We start from the raw sequence: 21,104 nt of genomic DNA on the forward strand, positions 1-21,104 counted from the left end.
TACGGAATGCCATGGTTATGTAAACAATGTTAATTACATGTGTATTGGTGAGAATTCGCTCAAAGAGTGTTTTCTACTGCCAAATGTCCGATTTTAGAACCTGGTGATACAAAAAATTTATGAAGTCAGAGTAAATATTTCAAAGTGTAATATATGCCTTCTTTGGTGGATGAAAGTTCACTAATCCACATGCTCACAACTCAGAAACGCATGTTTCTCGAATCCGTCATGCATGTATCATGTACGGAACCCGGAATGCCATGTTGATGGAATTCATGTAAATTATACATCTATTAGGTTGAATACACTCCAGAAGTATTCTTCTGTGAAAAATGAACAAATTCGAAACTTGTGTTAGGGAAAGCTTGTGAAAATGTGTACACGAGTCTATATGAAATTATTCCTTTTATAGAGGATGAAAAATCAGTAATCCACATGCTGACAACTCAGGAATGCATGTTTGTCGAATCCGTCATGCATGTAACATGTACGGAACACGGAATATCATGTTGAAGGAATCTATTCAAATTACATATCTCTAGGGTAGAATTCGCTCCAAGAGGGTTTTTCTGGGATCAAAGTGTGATTCTTGAAACTGGTGATAGGAGAAGCAACGAAGTCCAAGGAACTATTTCAAAGTGCATAAGTAACTTGTTTGGTGGTTGAAACATCTGTCATGCGCATGTTCACAGCTCAGAAATGCATGTTTGAGGAATCCGTGATGCATGAAACATGTTCGGAATACGGAATGCCATGGTTATGTAAACAATGTAAATTACATGTGTATTGGTGAGAATTCGCTCAAAGAGTGTTTTCTACTGCCAAATGTCCGATTTTAGAACCTGGTGATACAAAAAACTTATGAAGTCAGAGTAAATATTTCAAAGTGTAATATATGCCTTCTTTGGTGGATGAAAGTTCACTAATCCACATGCTCACAACTCAGAAACGCATGTTTCTCGAATCCGTCATGCATGTATCATGTACGGAACCCGAAATGCCATGTTGATGGAATTCATGTAAATTATATATCTATTAGGTTGAATACACTCCAGAAGTATTCTTCTGTGAAAAAAGCACGAATTCGAAACTTGTGTTAGGGAAAGCTTATGAAAATGTGTACACGAGTCTATATGAAATTATTCCTTCTATAGAGGATGAAAAATCAGTAATCCACATGCTCACAACTCAGGAATGCATGTTTGTCGAATCCGTCATGCATGTAACATGTACGGAACACGGAATATCATTTTGAAGGAATCTATTCAAATTACATATCTCTAGGGTAGAATTCGCTCCAAGAGGGTTTTTCTGGGATCAAAGTGTGATTCTTGAAACTGGTGATAGGAGAAGCAACGAAGTCCAAGGAACTATTTCAAAGTGCATAAGTAACTTGTTTGGTGGTTGAAACATCTGTCATGCGCATGTTCACAGCTCAGAAATGCATGTTTGAGGAATCCGTGATGCATGAAACATGTTCGGAATACGGAATGCCATGGTTATGTAAACAATGTAAATTACATGTGTATTGGTGAGAATTCGCTCAAAGAGTGTTTTCTACTGCCAAATGTCCGATTTTAGAACCTGGTGATACAAAAAACTTATGAAGTCAGAGTAAATATTTCAAAGTGCAATATATGCCTTCTTTGGTGGATGAAAGTTCACTAATCCACATGCTCACAACTCAGAAACGCATGTTTCTCGAATCCGTCATGCATGTATCATGTACGGAACCCGGAATGCCATGTTGATGGAATTCATGTAAATTATACATCTATTAGTTTGAATACAGTCCAGAAGTATTCTTCTGTGAAAAATGAACGAATTCGAAACTTGTGTTAGGGAAAGCTTGTGAAAATGTGTACACTAGTCTATATGAAATTATTCCTTTTATAGAGGATGAAAAATCAGTAATCCACATGGTCACAACTCAGGAATGCATGTTTGTCGAATCCGTCATGCATGTAACATGTACGGAACACGGAATATCATGTTGAAGGAATCTATTCAAATTACATATCTCTAGGGTAGAATTCGCTCCAAGAGTGTTTTTCTGGGATAAAAGTGTGATTCTTGAAACTGGTGATAGGAGAAGCAACGAAGTCCAAGGAACTATTTCAAAGTGCATAAGTAACTTGTTTGGTGGTTGAAACATCTGTCATGCGCATGTTCACAGCTCAGAAATGCATGTTTGAGGAATCCGTGATGCATGAAACATGTTCGGAATACGGAATGCCATGGTTATGTAAACAATGTAAATTACATGTGTATTGGTGAGAATTCGCTCAAAGAGTGTTTTCTACTGCCAAATGTCCGATTTTAGAACCTGGTGATACAAAAAAATTATGAAGTCAGAGTAAATATTTCAAAGTGTAATATATGCCTTCTTTGGTGGATGAAAGTTCACTAATCCACATGCTCACAACTGAGAAACGCATGCTTCTCGAATCCGTCATGCATGTATCATGTACGGAACCCGGAATGCCATGTTGATGGAATTCATGTAAATTATACATCTATTAGGTTGAATACACTCCAGAAGTATTCTTCTGTGAAAAATGAACGAATTCGAAACTTGTGTTTGGGAAAGCTTTTGAAAATGTGTACACGAGTCTATATGAAATTATTCCTTTTATAGAGGATGAAAAATCAGTAATCCACATGCTGACAACTCAGGAATGCATGTTTGTCGAATCCGTCATGTATGTAACATGTACGGAACACGGAATATCATGTTGAAGGAATCTATTCAAATTACATATCTCTAGGGTAGAATTCGCTCCAAGAGGGTTTTTCTGGGATCAAAGTGTGATTCTTGAAACTGGTGATAGGAGAAGCAACGAAGTCCAAGGAACTATTTCAAAGTGCATAAGTAACTTGTTTGGTGGTTGAAACATCTGTCATGCGCATGTTCACAGCTCAGAAATGCATGTTTGAGGAATCCGTGATGCATGAAATATGTTCGGAATACGGAATGCCATGGTTATGTAAACAATGTAAATTACATGTGTATTGGTGAGAATTCGCTCAAAGAGGGTTTTCTACTGCCAAATGTCCGATTTTAGAACCTGGTGATACAATAAACTTATGAAGTCAGAGTAAATATTTCAAAGTGCAATATATGCCTTCTTTGGTGGATGAAAGTTCACTAATCCACATGCTCACAACTCAGAAACGCATGTTTCTCGAATCCGTCATGCATGTATCATGTACGGAACCCGGAATGCCATGTTGATGGAATTCATTTAAATTATATATCTAGTAGGTTGAATATACTCCAGAAGTATTCTTCTGTGAAAAATAAACGAATTCGAAACTTGTGTTAGGGAAAGCTTGTGAAAATGTGTACACGAGTCTATATGAAATTATTCCTTTTATAGAGGATGAAAAATCAGTAATCCACATGCTCACAACTCAGGAATGCATGTATGTCGAATCCGTCATGCATGTAACATGTACGGAACACGGAATATCATGTTGAAGGAATCTATTCAAATTACATATCTCTAGGGTAGAATTCGCTCCAAGAGGGTTTTTCTGGGATCAAAGTGTGATTCTTGAAACTGGTGATAGGAGAAGCAACGAAGTCCAAGGAACTATTTCAAAGTGCATAAGTAACTTGTTTGGTGGTTGAAACATCTGTCATGCGCATGTTCACAGCTCAGAAATGCATGTTTGAGGAATCCGTGATGCATGAAACATGTTCGGAATACGGAATGCCATGGTTATGTAAACAATGTAAATTACATGTGTATTGGTGAGAATTCGCTCAAAGAGTGTTTTCTACTGCCAAATGTCCGATTTTAGAACCTGGTGATACAAAAAACTTATGAAGTCAGAGTAAATATTTCAAAGTGTAATATATGCCTTCTTTGGTGGATGAAAGTTCACTAATCCACATGCTCACAACTCAGAAACGCATGTTTCTCGAATCCGTCATGCATGTATCATGTACGGAACCCGGAATGCCATGTTGATGGAATTCATGTAAATTATATATCTATTAGGTTGAATACACTCCAGAAGTATTCTTCTGTGAAAAATGAACGAATTCGAAACTTGTGTTAGGGAAAGCTTGTGAAAATGTGTACACGAGTCTATATGAAATTATTCCTTTTATAGAGGATGAAAAATCAGTAATCCACATGCTGACAACTCAGGAATGCATGTTTGTCGAATCCGTCATGCATGTAACATGTACGGAACACGGAATATCATGTTGAAGGAATCTATTCAAATTACATATCCCTAGGTTAGAATTCGCTCCAAGAGGGTTTTTCTGGGATCAAAGTGTGATTCTTGAAACTGGTGATAGGAGAAGCAACGAAGTCCAAGGAACTATTTCAAAGTGCATAAGTAACTTGTTTGGTGGTTGAAACATCTGTCATGCGCATGTTCACAGCTCAGAAATGCATGTTTGAGGAATCCGTGATGCATGAAACATGTTCGGAATACGGAATGCCATGGTTATGTAAACAATGTAAATTACATGTGTATTGGTGAGAATTCGCTCAAAGAGTGTTTTCTACTGCCAAATGTCCGATTTTAGAACCTGGTGATACAAAAAACTTATGAAGTCAGAGTAAATATTTCAAAGTGCAATATATGCCTTCTTTGGTGGATGAAAGTTCACTAATCCACATGCTCACAACTCAGAAACGCATGTTTCTCGAATCCGTCATGCATGTATCATGTACGGAACCCGGAATGCCATGTTGATGGAATTCATGTAAATTATACATCTATTAGGTTGAATACACTCCAGAAGTATTCTTCTGTGAAAAATGAACGAATTCGAAACTTGTGTTAGGGAAAGCTTGTGAAAATGTGTACACGAGTCTATATGAAATTATTCCTTTTATAGAGGATGAAAAATCAGTAATCCACATGCTCACAACTCAGGAATGCATGTATGTCGAATCCGTCATGCATGTAACATGTACGGAACACGGAATTTCATGTTGAAGGAATCTATTCAAATTACATATCTCTAGGGTAGAATTCACTCCAAGAGGGTTTTTCTGGGATCAAAGTGTGATTCTTGAAACTGGTGATAGGAGAAGCAACGAAGTCCAAGGAACTATTTCAAAGTGCATAAGTAACTTGTTTGGTGGTTGAAACATCTGTCATGCGCATGTTCACAGCTCAGAAATGCATGTTTGAGGAATCCGTGATGCATGAAACATGTTCGGAATACGGAATGCCATGGTTATGTAAACAATGTAAATTACATGTGTATTGGTGAGAATTCGCTCAAAGAGTGTTTTCTACTGCCAAATGTCCGATTTTAGAACCTGGTGATACAAAAAACTTATGAAGTCAGAGTAAATATTTCAAAGTGTAATATATGCCTTCCTGGGTGGATGAAAGTTCACTAGTCCACATGCTCACAACTCAGAAACGCATGTTTCTCGAATCCGTCATGCATGTATCATGTACGGAACCCGGAATGCCATGTTGATGGAATTCATGTAAATTATATATCTATTAGGTTGAATACACTCCAGAAGTATTCTTCTGTGAAAAAAGCACGAATTCGAAACTTGTGTTAGGGAAAGCTTGTGAAAATGTGTACACGAGTCTATATGAAATTATTCCTTCTATAGAGGATGAAAAATCAGTAATCCACATGCTCACAACTCAGGAATGCATGTTTGTCGAATCCGTCATGCATGTAACATGTACGGAACACGGAATATCATGTTGAAGGAATCTATTCAAATTACATATCTCTAGGGTAGAATTCGCTCCAAGAGGGTTTTTTTGGGATCAAAGTGTGATTCTTGAAACTGGTGATAGGAGAAGCAACGAAGTCCAAGGAACTATTTCAAAGTGCATAAGTAACTTGTTTGGTGGTTGAAACATCTGTCATGCGCATGTTCACAGCTCAGAAATGCATGTTTGAGGAATCCGTGATGCATGAAACATGTTCGGAATACGGAATGCCATGGTTATGTAAACAATGTAAATTACATGTGTATTGGTGAGAATTCGCTCAAAGAGTGTTTTCTACTGCCAAATGTCCGATTTTAGAACCTGGTGATACAAAAAACTTATGAAGTCAGAGTAAATATTTCAAAGTGTAATATATGCCTTCTTTGGTGGATGAAAGTTCACTAATCCACATGCTCACAACTCAGAAACGCATGTTTCTCGAATCCGTCATGCATGTATCATGTACGGAACCCGGAATGCCATGTTGATGGAATTCATGTAAATTATATATCTATTAGGTTGAATACACTCCAGAAGTATTCTTCTGTGAAAAATGAACGAATTCGAAACTTGTGTTAGGGAAAGCTTGTGAAAATGTGTACACGAGTCTATATGAAATTATTCCTTTTATAGAGGATGAAAAATCAGTAATCCACATGCTCACAACTCAGGAATGCATGTATGTCGAATCCGTCATGCATGTAACATGTACGGAACACGGAATATCATGTTGAAGGAATCTATTCAAATTACATATCTCTAGGGTAGAATTCGCTCCAAGAGGGTTTTTCTGGGATCAAATTGTGATTCTTGAAACTGGTGATAGGAGAAGCAACGAAGTCCAAGGAACTATTTCAAAGTGCATAAGTAACTTGTTTGGTGGTTGAAACATCTGTCATGCGCATGTTCACAGCTCAGAAATGCATGTTTGAGGAATCCGTGATGCATGAAACATGTTCGGAATACGGAATGCCATGGTTATGTAAACAATGTAAATTACATGTGTATTGGTGAGAATTCGCTCAAAGAGTGTTTTCTACTGCCAAATGTCCGATTTTAGAACCTGGTGATACAAAAAACTTATGAAGTCAGAGTAAATATTTCAAAGTGTAATATATGCCTTCTTTGGTGGATGAAAGTTCACTAATCCACATGCTCACAACTCAGAAACGCATGTTTCTCGAATCCGTCATGCATGTATCATGTACGGAACCCGGAATGCCATGTTGATGGAATTCATGTAAATTATATATCTATTAGGTTGAATACACTCCAGAAGTATTCTTCTGTGAAAAATGAACGAATTCGAAACTTGTGTTAGGGAAAGCTTGTGAAAATGTGTACACGAGTCTATATGAAATTATTCCTTTTATAGAGGATGAAAAATCAGTAATCCACATGCTGACAACTCAGGAATGCATGTTTGTCGAATCCGTCATGCATGTAACATGTACGGAACACGGAATATCATGTTGAAGGAATCTATTCAAATTACATATCTCTAGGGTAGAATTCGCTCCAAGAGGGTTTTTCTGGGATCAAAGTGTGATTCTTGAAACTGGTGATAGGAGAAGCAACGAAGTCCAAGGAACTATTTCAAAGTGCATAAGTAACTTGTTTGGTGGTTGAAACATCTGTCATGCGCATGTTCACAGCTCAGAAATGCATGTTTGAGGAATCCGTGATGCATGAAACATGTTCGGAATACGGAATGCCATGGTTATGTAAACAATGTAAATTACATGTGTATTGGTGAGAATTCGCTCAAAGAGTGTTTTCTACTGCCAAATGTCCGATTTTAGAACCTGGTGATACAAAAAACTTATGAAGTCAGAGTAAATATTTCAAAGTGCAATATATGCCTTCTTTGGTGGATGAAAGTTCACTAATCCACATGCTCACAACTCAGAAACGCATGTTTCTCGAATCCGTCATGCATGTATCATGTACGGAACCCGGAATGCCATGTTGATGGAATTCATGTAAATTATACATCTATTAGGTTGAATACACTCCAGAAGTATTCTTCTGTGAAAAATGAACGAATTCGAAACTTGTGTTAGGGAAAGCTTGTGAAAATGTGTACACGAGTCTATATGAAATTATTCCTTTTATAGAGGATGAAAAATCAGTAATCCACATGCTCACAACTCAGGAATGCATGTATGTCGAATCCGTCATGCATGTAACATGTACGGAACACGGAATTTCATGTTGAAGGAATCTATTCAAATTACATATCTCTAGGGTAGAATTCGCTCCAAGAGGGTTTTTCTGGGATCAAAGTGTGATTCTTGAAACTGGTGATAGGAGAAGCAACGAAGTCCAAGGAACTATTTCAAAGTGCATAAGTAACTTGTTTGGTGGTTGAAACATCTGTCATGCGCATGTTCACAGCTCAGAAATGCATGTTTGAGGAATCCGTGATGCATGAAACATGTTCGGAATACGGAATGCCATGGTTATGTAAACAATGAAAATTACATGTGTATTGGTGAGAATTCGCTCAAAGAGTGTTTTCTACTGGCAAATGTCCGATTTTAGAACCTGGTGATACAAAAAACTTATGAAGTCAGAGTAAATATTTCAAAGTGCAATATATGCCTTCTTTCGTGGATGAAAGTTCACTAATCCACATGCTCACAACTCAGAAACGCATGTTTCTCGAATCCGTCATGCATGTATCATGTACGGAACCCGGAATGCCATGTTGATGGAATTCATGTAAATTAAATATCTATTAGGTTGAATACACTCCAGAAGTATTCTTCTGTGAAAAATGAACGAATTCGAAACTTGTGTTAGGGAAAGCTTGTGAAAATGTGTACACGAGTCTATATGAAATTATTCCTTTTATAGAGGATGAAAAATCAGTAATCCACATGCTCACAACTCAGGAATGCATGTATGTCGAATCCGTCATGCATGTAACATGTACGGAACACGGAATTTCATGTTGAAGGAATCTATTCAAATTACATATCTCTAGGGTAGAATTCACTCCAAGAGGGTTTTTCTGGGATCAAAGTGTGATTCTTGAAACTGGTGATAGGAGAAGCAACGAAGTCCAAGGAACTATTTCAAAGTGCATAAGTAACTTGTTTGGTGGTTGAAACATCTGTCATGCGCATGTTCACAGCTCAGAAATGCATGTTTGAGGAATCCGTGATGCATGAAACATGTTCGGAATACGGAATGCCATGGTTATGTAAACAATGTAAATTACATGTGTATTGTTGAGAATTCGCTCAAAGAGTGTTTTCTACTGCCAAATGTCCGATTTTAGAACCTGGTGATACAAAAAACTTATGAAGTCAGAGTAAATATTTCAAAGTGTAATATATGCCTTCCTGGGTGGATGAAAGTTCACTAGTCCACATGCTCACAACTCAGAAACGCATGTTTCTCGAATCCGTCATGCATGTATCATGTACGGAACCCGGAATGCCATGTTGATGGAATTCATGTAAATTATATATCTATTAGGTTGAATACACTCCAGAAGTATTCTTCTGTGAAAAAAGCACGAATTCGAAACTTGTGTTAGGGAAAGCTTGTGAAAATGTGTACACGAGTCTATATGAAATTATTCCTTCTATAGAGGATGAAAAATCAGTAATCCACATGCTCACAACTCAGGAATGCATGTTTGTCGAATCCGTCATGCATGTAACATGTACGGAACACGGAATATCATGTTGAAGGAATCTATTCAAATTACATATCTCTAGGGTAGAATTCGCTCCAAGAGGGTTTTTCTGGGATCAAAGTGTGATTCTTGAAACTGGTGATAGGAGAAGCAACGAAGTCCAAGGAACTATTTCAAAGTGCATAAGTAACTTGTTTGGTGGTTGAAACATCTGTCATGCGCATGTTCACAGCTCAGAAATGCATGTTTGAGGAATCCGTGATGCATGAAACATGTTTGGAATACGGAATGCCATGGTTATGTAAACAATGTAAATTACATGTGTATTGGTGAGAATTCGCTCAAAGAGTGTTTTCTACTGCCAAATGTCCGATTTTAGAACCTGGTGATACAAAAAACTTATGAAGTCAGAGTAAATATTTCAAAGTGTAATATATGCCTTCTTTGGTGGATGAAAGTTCACTAATCCACATGCTCACAACTCAGAAACGCATGTTTCTCGAATCCGTCATGCATGTATCATGTACGGAACCCGGAATGCCATGTTGATGGAATTCATGTAAATTATATATCTATTAGGTTGAATACACTCCAGAAGTATTCTTCTGTGAAAAATGAACGAATTCGAAACTTGTGTTAGGGAAAGCTTGTGAAAATGTGTACACGAGTCTATATGAAATTATTCCTTTTATAGAGGATGAAAAATCAGTAATCCACATGCTCACAACTCAGGAATGCATGTATGTCGAATCCGTCATGCATGTAACATGTACGGAACACGGAATATCATGTTGAAGGAATCTATTCAAATTACATATCTCTAGGGTAGAATTCGCTCCAAGAGGGTTTTTCTGGGATCAAAGTGTGATTCTTGAAACTGGTGATAGGAGAAGCAACGAAGTCCAAGGAACTATTTCAAAGTGCATAAGTAACTTGTTTGGTGGTTGAAACATCTGTCATGCGCATGTTCACAGCTCAGAAATGCATGTTTGAGGAATCCGTGATGCATGAAACATGTTCGGAATACGGAATGCCATGGTTATGTAAACAATGTAAATTACATGTGTATTGGTGAGAATTCGCTCAAAGAGTGTTTTCTACTGCCAAATGTCCGATTTTAGAACCTGGTGATACAAAAAATTTATGAAGTCAGAGTAAATATTTCAAAGTGTAATATATGCCTTCCTGGGTGGATGAAAGTTCACTAGTCCACATGCTCACAACTCAGAAACGCATGTTTCTCGAATCCGTCATGCATGTATCATGTACGGAACCCGGAATGCCATGTTGATGGAATTCATGTAAATTATATATCTATTAGGTTGAATACACTCCAGAAGTATTCTTCTGTGAAAAATGAACGAATTCGAAACTTGTGTTAGGGAAAGCTTGTGAAAATGTGTACACGAGTCTATATGAAATTATTCCTTTTATAGAGGATGAAAAATCAGTAATCCACATGCTGACAACTCAGGAATGCATGTTTGTCGAATCCGTCATGCATGTAACATGTACGGAACACGGAATATCATGTTGAAGGAATCTATTCAAATTACATATCCCTAGGTTAGAATTCGCTCCAAGAGGGTTTTTCTGGGATCAAAGTGTGATTCTTGAAACTGGTGATAGGAGAAGCAACGAAGTCCAAGGAACTATTTCAAAGTGCATAAGTAACTTGTTTGGTGGTTGAAACATCTGTCATGCGCATGTTCACAGCTCAGAAATGCATGTTTGAGGAATCCGTGATGCATGAAACATGTTCGGAATACGGAATGCCATGGTTATGTAAACAATGTAAATTACATGTGTATTGGTGAGAATTCGCTCAAAGAGTGTTTTCTACTGCCAAATGTCCGATTTTAGAACCTGGTGATACAAAAAACTTATGAAGTCAGAGTAAATATTTCAAAGTGCAATATATGCCTTCTTTGGTGGATGAAAGTTCACTAATCCACATGCTCACAACTCAGAAACGCATGTTTCTCGAATCCGTCATGCATGTATCATGTACGGAACCCGGAATGCCATGTTGATGGAATTCATGTAAATTATACATCTATTAGGTTGAATACACTCCAGAAGTATTCTTCTGTGAAAAATGAACGAATTCGAAACTTGTGTTAGGGAAAGCTTGTGAAAATGTGTACACGAGTCTATATGAAATTATTCCTTTTATAGAGGATGAAAAATCAGTAATCCACATGCTCACAACTCAGGAATGCATGTATGTCGAATCCGTCATGCATGTAACATGTACGGAACACGGAATTTCATGTTGAAGGAATCTATTCAAATTACATATCTCTAGGGTAGAATTCACTCCAAGAGGGTTTTTCTGGGATCAAAGTGTGATTCTTGAAACTGGTGATAGGAGAAGCAACGAAGTCCAAGGAACTATTTCAAAGTGCATAAGTAACTTGTTTGGTGGTTGAAACATCTGTCATGCGCATGTTCACAGCTCAGAAATGCATGTTTGAGGAATCCGTGATGCATGAAACATGTTCGGAATACGGAATGCCATGGTTATGTAAACAATGTAAATTACATGTGTATTGGTGAGAATTCGCTCAAAGAGTGTTTTCTACTGCCAAATGTCCGATTTTAGAACCTGGTGATACAAAAAACTTATGAAGTCAGAGTAAATATTTCAAAGTGTAATATATGCCTTCCTGGGTGGATGAAAGTTCACTAGTCCACATGCTCACAACTCAGAAACGCATGTTTCTCGAATCCGTCATGCATGTATCATGTACGGAACCCGGAATGCCATGTTGATGGAATTCATGTAAATTATATATCTATTAGGTTGAATACACTCCAGAAGTATTCTTCTGTGAAAAAAGCACGAATTCGAAACTTGTGTTAGGGAAAGCTTGTGAAAATGTGTACACGAGTCTATATGAAATTATTCCTTCTATAGAGGATGAAAAATCAGTAATCCACATGCTCACAACTCAGGAATGCATGTTTGTCGAATCCGTCATGCATGTAACATGTACGGAACACGGAATATCATGTTGAAGGAATCTATTCAAATTACATATCTCTAGGGTAGAATTCGCTCCAAGAGGGTTTTTTTGGGATCAAAGTGTGATTCTTGAAACTGGTGATAGGAGAAGCAATGAAGTCCAAGGAACTATTTCAAAGTGCATAAGTAACTTGTTTGGTGGTTGAAACATCTGTCATGCGCATGTTCACAGCTCAGAAATGCATGTTTGAGGAATCCGTGATGCATGAAACATGTTCGGAATACGGAATGCCATGGTTATGTAAACAATGTAAATTACATGTGTATTGGTGAGAATTCGCTCAAAGAGTGTTTTCTACTGCCAAATGTCCGATTTTAGAACCTGGTGATACAAAAAACTTATGAAGTCAGAGTAAATATTTCAAAGTGTAATATATGCCTTCTTTGGTGGATGAAAGTTCACTAATCCACATGCTCACAACTCAGAAACGCATGTTTCTCGAATCCGTCATGCATGTATCATGTACGGAACCTGGAATGCCATGTTGATGGAATTCATGTAAATTATATATCTATTAGGTTGAATACACTCCAGAAGTATTCTTCTGTGAAAAATTAACGAATTCGAAACTTGTGTTAGGGAAAGCTTGTGAAAATGTGTACACGAGTCTATATGAAATTATTCCTTTTATAGAGGATGAAAAATCAGTAATCCACATGCTCACAACTCAGGAATGCATGTATGTCGAATCCGTCATGCATGTAACATGTACGGAACACGGAATATCATGTTGAAGGAATCTATTCAAATTACATATCTCTAGGGTAGAATTCGCTCCAAGAGGGTTTTTCTGGGATCAAATTGTGATTCTTGAAACTGGTGATAGGAGAAGCAACGAAGTCCAAGGAACTATTTCAAAGTGCATAAGTAACTTGTTTGGTGGTTGAAACATCTGTCATGCGCATGTTCACAGCTCAGAAATGCATGTTTGAGGAATCCGTGATGCATGAAACATGTTCGGAATACGGAATGCCATGGTTATGTAAACAATGTAAATTACATGTGTATTGGTGAGAATTCGCTCAAAGAGTGTTTTCTACTGCCAAATGTCCGATTTTAGAACCTGGTGATACAAAAAACTTATGAAGTCAGAGTAAATATTTCAAAGTGTAATATATGCCTTCTTTGGTGGATGAAAGTTCACTAATCCACATGCTCACAACTCAGAAACGCATGTTTCTCGAATCCGTCATGCATGTATCATGTACGGAACCCGGAATGCCATGTTGATGGAATTCATGTAAATTATATATCTATTAGGTTGAATACACTCCAGAAGTATTCTTCTGTGAAAAATGAACGAATTCGAAACTTGTGTTAGGGAAAGCTTGTGAAAATGTGTACACGAGTCTATATGAAATTATTCCTTTTATAGAGGATGAAAAATCAGTAATCCACATGCTGACAACTCAGGAATGCATGTTTGTCGAATCCGTCATGCATGTAACATGTACGGAACACGGAATATCATGTTGAAGGAATCTATTCAAATTACATATCTCTAGGGTAGAATTCGCTCCAAGAGGGTTTTTCTGGGATCAAAGTGTGATTCTTGAAACTGGTGATAGGAGAAGCAACGAAGTCCAAGGAACTATTTCAAAGTGCATAAGTAACTTGTTTGGTGGTTGAAACATCTGTCATGCGCATGTTCACAGCTCAGAAATGCATGTTTGAGGAATCCGTGATGCATGAAACATGTTCGGAATACGGAATGCCATGGTTATGTAAACAATGTAAATTACATGTGTATTGGTGAGAATTCGCTCAAAGAGTGTTTTCTACTGCCAAATGTCCGATTTTAGAACCTGGTGATACAAAAAACTTATGAAGTCAGAGTAAATATTTCAAAGTGCAATATATGCCTTCTTTGGTGGATGAAAGTTCACTAATCCACATGCTCACAACTCAGAAACGCATGTTTCTCGAATCCGTCATGCATGTATCATGTACGGAACCCGGAATGCCATGTTGATGGAATTCATGTAAATTATACATCTATTAGGTTGAATACACTCCAGAAGTATTCTTCTGTGAAAAATGAACGAATTCGAAACTTGTGTTAGGGAAAGCTTGTGAAAATGTGTACACGAGTCTATATGAAATTATTCCTTTTATAGAGGATGAAAAATCAGTAATCCACATGCTCACAACTCAGGAATGCATGTATGTCGAATCCGTCATGCATGTAACATGTACGGAACACGGAATTTCATGTTGAAGGAATCTATTCAAATTACATATCTCTAGGGTAGAATTCGCTCCAAGAGGGTTTTTCTGGGATCAAAGTGTGATTCTTGAAACTGGTGATAGGAGAAGCAACGAAGTCCAAGGAACTATTTCAAAGTGCATAAGTAACTTGTTTGGTGGTTGAAACATCTGTCATGCGCATGTTCACAGCTCAGAAATGCATGTTTGAGGAATCCGTGATGCATGAAACATGTTCGGAATACGGAATGCCATGGTTATGTAAACAATGAAAATTACATGTGTATTGGTGAGAATTCGCTCAAAGAGTGTTTTCTACTGGCAAATGTCCGATTTTAGAACCTGGTGATACAAAAAACTTATGAAGTCAGAGTAAATATTTCAAAGTGCAATATATGCCTTCTTTCGTGGATGAAAGTTCACTAATCCACATGCTCACAACTCAGAAACGCATGTTTCTCGAATCCGTCATGCATGTATCATGTACGGAACCCGGAATGCCATGTTGATGGAATTCATGTAAATTAAATATCTATTAGGTTGAATACACTCCAGAAGTATTCTTCTGTGAAAAATGAACGAATTCGAAACTTGTGTTAGGGAAAGCTTGTGAAAATGTGTACACGAGTCTATATGAAATTATTCCTTTTATAGAGGATGAAAAATCAGTAATCCACATGCTCACAACTCAGGAATGCATGTATGTCGAATCCGTCATGCATGTAACATGTACGGAACACGGAATTTCATGTTGAAGGAATCTATTCAAATTACATATCTCTAGGGTAGAATTCACTCCAAGAGGGTTTTTCTGGGATCAAAGTGTGATTCTTGAAACTGGTGATAGGAGAAGCAACGAAGTCCAAGGAACTATTTCAAAGTGCATAAGTAACTTGTTTGGTGGTTGAAACATCTGTCATGCGCATGTTCACAGCTCAGAAATGCATGTTTGAGGAATCCGTGATGCATGAAACATGTTCGGAATACGGAATGCCATGGTTATGTAAACAATGTAAATTACATGTGTATTGTTGAGAATTCGCTCAAAGAGTGTTTTCTACTGCCAAATGTCCGATTTTAGAACCTGGTGATACAAAAAACTTATGAAGTCAGAGTAAATATTTCAAAGTGTAATATATGCCTTCCTGGGTGGATGAAAGTTCACTAGTCCACATGCTCACAACTCAGAAACGCATGTTTCTCGAATCCGTCATGCATGTATCATGTACGGAACCCGGAATGCCATGTTGATGGAATTCATGTAAATTATATATCTATTAGGTTGAATACACTCCAGAAGTATTCTTCTGTGAAAAAAGCACGAATTCGAAACTTGTGTTAGGGAAAGCTTGTGAAAATGTGTACACGAGTCTATATGAAATTATTCCTTCTATAGAGGATGAAAAATCAGTAATCCACATGCTCACAACTCAGGAATGCATGTTTGTCGAATCCGTCATGCATGTAACATGTACGGAACACGGAATATCATGTTGAAGGAATCTATTCAAATTACATATCTCTAGGGTAGAATTCGCTCCAAGAGGGTTTTTCTGGGATCAAAGTGTGATTCTTGAAACTGGTGATAGGAGAAGCAACGAAGTCCAAGGAACTATTTCAAAGTGCATAAGTAACTTGTTTGGTGGTTGAAACATCTGTCATGCGCATGTTCACAGCTCAGAAATGCATGTTTGAGGAATCCGTGATGCATGAAACATGTTTGGAATACGGAATGCCATGGTTATGTAAACAATGTAAATTACATGTGTATTGGTGAGAATTCGCTCAAAGAGTGTTTTCTACTGCCAAATGTCCGATTTTAGAACCTGGTGATACAAAAAACTTATGAAGTCAGAGTAAATATTTCAAAGTGTAATATATGCCTTCTTTGGTGGATGAAAGTTCACTAATCCACATGCTCACAACTCAGAAACGCATGTTTCTCGAATCCGTCATGCATGTATCATGTACGGAACCCGGAATGCCATGTTGATGGAATTCATGTAAATTATATATCTATTAGGTTGAATACACTCCAGAAGTATTCTTCTGTGAAAAATGAACGAATTCGAAACTTGTGTTAGGGAAAGCTTGTGAAAATGTGTACACGAGTCTATATGAAATTATTCCTTTTATAGAGGATGAAAAATCAGTAATCCACATGCTCACAACTCAGGAATGCATGTATGTCGAATCCGTCATGCATGTAACATGTACGGAACACGGAATATCATGTTGAAGGAATCTATTCAAATTACATATCTCTAGGGTAGAATTCGCTCCAAGAGGGTTTTTCTGGGATCAAAGTGTGATTCTTGAAACTGGTGATAGGAGAAGCAACGAAGTCCAAGGAACTATTTCAAAGTGCATAAGTAACTTGTTTGGTGGTTGAAACATCTGTCATGCGCATGTTCACAGCTCAGAAATGCATGTTTGAGGAATCCGTGATGCATGAAACATGTTCGGAATACGGAATGCCATGGTTATGTAAACAATGTAAATTACATGTGTATTGGTGAGAATTCGCTCAAAGAGTGTTTTCTACTGCCAAATGTCCGATTTTAGAACCTGGTGATACAAAAAACTTATGAAGTCAGAGTAAATATTTCAAAGTGTAATATATGCCTTCCTGGGTGGATGAAAGTTCACTAGTCCACATGCTCACAACTCAGAAACGCATGTTTCTCGAATCCGTCATGCATGTATCATGTACGGAACCCGGAATGCCATGTTGATGGAATTCATGTAAATTATATATCTATTAGGTTGAATACACTCCAGAAGTATTCTTCTGTGAAAAAAGCACGAATTCGAAACTTGTGTTAGGGAAAGCTTGTGAAAATGTGTACACGAGTCTATATGAAATTATTCCTTCTATAGAGGATGAAAAATCAGTAATCCACATGCTCACAACTCAGGAATGCATGTTTGTCGAATCCGTCATGCATGTAACATGTACGGAACACGGAATATCATGTTGAAGGAATCTATTCAAATTACATATCTCTAGGGTAGAATTCGCTCCAAGAGGGTTTTTCTGGGATCAAAGTGTGATTCTTGAAACTGGTGATAGGAGAAGCAACGAAGTCCAAGGAACTATTTCAAAGTGCATAAGTAACTTGTTTGGTGGTTGAAACATCTGTCATGCGCATGTTCACAGCTCAGAAATGCATGTTTGAGGAATCCGTGATGCATGAAACATGTTCGGAATACGGAATGCCATGGTTATGTAAACAATGTAAATTACATGTGTATTGGTGAGAATTAGCTCAAAGAGTGTTTTCTACTGCCAAATGTCCGATTTTAGAACCTAGTGATACAAAAAACTTATGAAGTCAGAGTAAATATTTCAAAGTGTAATATATGCCTTCTTTGGTGGATGAAAGTTCACTAATCCACATGCTCACAACTCAGAAACGCATGTTTGCCGAATCAGTCATGCATGTAGCATTTATGGAATCCGGAATGCCCTGTCGATGGAAGGCATTTAAATTACATATCTGTTAGGTGGAAATCGCTCCAGAAGTATTTTTCTGTGAAAAATGCACGAATTCTAAACTGCTGTTAGGAAAAGCTTGTGAAAATCTCTACACGTGTCTAGAATAAAATTTTCCTTTTATAGAGGATGAAACATCAGTAATCCACATGCTCTCAACTCAGGAATGCATGTTTTTCGAATCCGTTATGCATGTAGCATGTACGGAACACGGAATATCATGTAGATAGAATCTATTCAAATTAAATATCTCTATGGTAGAATTCGCTCCAAGAGGGTTTTTCTGGGATCAAAGTGTGATTCGTGAACCTGGTGATAGGAAGAAGCTACGAAGATAGAGTATATATATTTAAGTGCATATGAAACTTGTAATGATTGAAACATCTGTCATGCGCATGTTCACAGCTCAGAAATGCATGTTTGAGGAATCCGTGATGCATGAATCATGTTCAAAATACGGAATGCCATGTTTATGTAAACAATATAAATTACATGTGTATTGGTGAGAATTCGATGAAAGAGGTTTTTCTACTGCCAAATGCCGAATTTAGAACCTGGTGATACAAAAAACTTATGAAGTCAGAGTAAATATTTCAAAGTGCAATATATGCCTTCTTTGGTGGATGAAAGTTCACTAATCCACATGCTCACAACTCAGAAATGCATGTTTTTCGAATCCGTCATGCATGTAGCATGTACGGAACCCGGAATGCCATGTTGATGGAATTCATGTAAATTATATATCTATTAGGTTGAACACACTCCAGAAATATTCTTCTGTGAAAAATGAACGAATTCGAAACTTGTGTTAGGGAAAGCTTGTGAAAATGTGTACACGAGTCTATATGAAATTATTCCTTTTATAGAGGATGAAAAATCAGTAATCCACATGCTCACAACTCAGGAATGCATGTTTGTCGAATCCGTCATGCATGTAACATGTACGGAACACGGAATATCATGTTGAAGGAATCTATTCAAATTACATATCTCTAGGGTAGAATTCGCTCCAAGAGGGTTTTTCTGGGATCAAAGTGTGATTCTTGAAACTGGTGATAGGAGAAGCAACGAAGTCCAAGGAACTATTTCAAAGTGCATAAGTAAATTGTTTGGTGGTTGAAACATCTGTCATGCGCATGTTCACAGCTCAGAAATGCATGTTTGAGGAATCCGTGATGCATGAAACATGTTCGGAATACGGAATGCCATGGTTATGTAAACAATGTAAATTACATGTGTATTGGTGAGAATTCGCTCAAAGAGTGTTTTCTACTGCCAAATGTCCGATTTTAGAACCTGGTGATACAAAAAACTTATGAAGTCAGAGTAAATATTTCAAAGTGTAATACATGCCTTCTTTGGTGGATGAAAGTTCACTAATCCACATGCTCACAACTCAGAAACGCATGTTTCTCGAATCCGTCATGCATGTATCATGTACGGAACCCGGAATGCCATGTTGATGGAATTCTTGTAAATTATATATCTATTAGGTTGAATACACTCCAGAAGTATTCTTCTGTGAAAAATGAACGAATTCGAAACTTGTGTTAGGGAAAGCTTGTGAAAATGTGTACACGAGTCTATATGAAATTATTCCTTTTATAGAGGATGAAAAATCAGTAATCCACATGCTCACAACTCAGGAATGCATGTATGTCGAATCCGTCATGCATGTAACATGTACGGAACACGGAATTTCATGTTGAAGGAATCTATTCAAATTACATATCTCTAGGGTAGAATTCGCTCCAAGAGGGTTTTTCTGGGATCAAAGTGTGATTCTTGAAACTGGTGATAGGAGAAGCAACGAAGTCCAAGGAACTATTTCAAAGTGCATAAGTAACTTGTTTGGTGGTTGAAACATCTGTCATGCGCATGTTCACAGCTCAGAAATGCATGTTTGAGGAATCCGTGATGCATGAAACATGTTCTGAATACGGAATGCCATGGTTATGTAAACAATGTAAATTACATGTGTATTGGTGAGAATTCGCTCAAAGAGTGTTTTCTACTGCCAAATGTCCGATTTTAGAACCTGGTGATACAAAAAACTTATGAAGTCAGAGTAAATATTTCAAAGTGCAATATATGCCTTCTTTGGTGGATGAAAGTTCACTAATCCACATGCTCACAACTCAGAAACGCATGTTTCTCGAATCCGTCATGCATGTATCATGTACGGAACCCGGAATGCCATGTTGATGGAATTCATGTAAATTATATATCTATTAGGTTGAATACACTCCAGAAGTATTCTTCTGTGAAAAATGAACGAATTCGAAACTTGTGTTAGGGAAAGCTTGTGAAAATGTGTACACGAGTCTATATGAAATTATTCCTTTTATAGAGGATGAAAAATCAGTAATCCACATGCTCACAACTCAGGAATGCATGTTTGTCGAATCCGTCATGCATGTAACATGTACGGAACACGGAATTTCATGTTGAAGGAATCTATTCAAATTACATATCTCTAGGGTAGAATTCGCTCCAAGAGGGTTTTTCTGGGATCAAAGTGTGATTCTTGAAACTGGTGATAGGAGAAGCAACGAAGTCCAAGGATCTATTTCAAAGTGCATAAGTAACTTGTTTGGTGGTTGAAACATCTGTCATGCGCATGTTCACAGCTCAGAAATGCATGTTTGAGGAATCCGTGATGCATGAAACATGTTTGGAATACGGAATGCCATGGTTATGTAAACAATGTTAATTATATGTGTATTGGTGAGAATTCGCTCAAAGAGTGTTTTCTACTGCCAAATGTCCGATTTTAGAACCTGGTGATACAAAAAATTTATGAAGTCAGAGTAAATATTTCAAAGTGTAATATATGCCTTCTTTGGTGGATGAAAGTTCACTAATCCACATGCTCACAACTCAGAAACGCATGTTTCTCGAATCCGTCATGCATGTATCATGTACGGAACCCGGAATGCCATGTTGATGGAATTCATGTAAATTATAAATCTATTAGGTTGAATACACTCCAGAAGTATTCTTCTGTGAA

Source organism: Vicugna pacos, unplaced genomic scaffold (assembly GCF_048564905.1).
Source record: "Vicugna pacos unplaced genomic scaffold, VicPac4 scaffold_19, whole genome shotgun sequence".
Lineage (NCBI taxonomy): Eukaryota > Metazoa > Chordata > Mammalia > Artiodactyla > Camelidae > Vicugna > Vicugna pacos.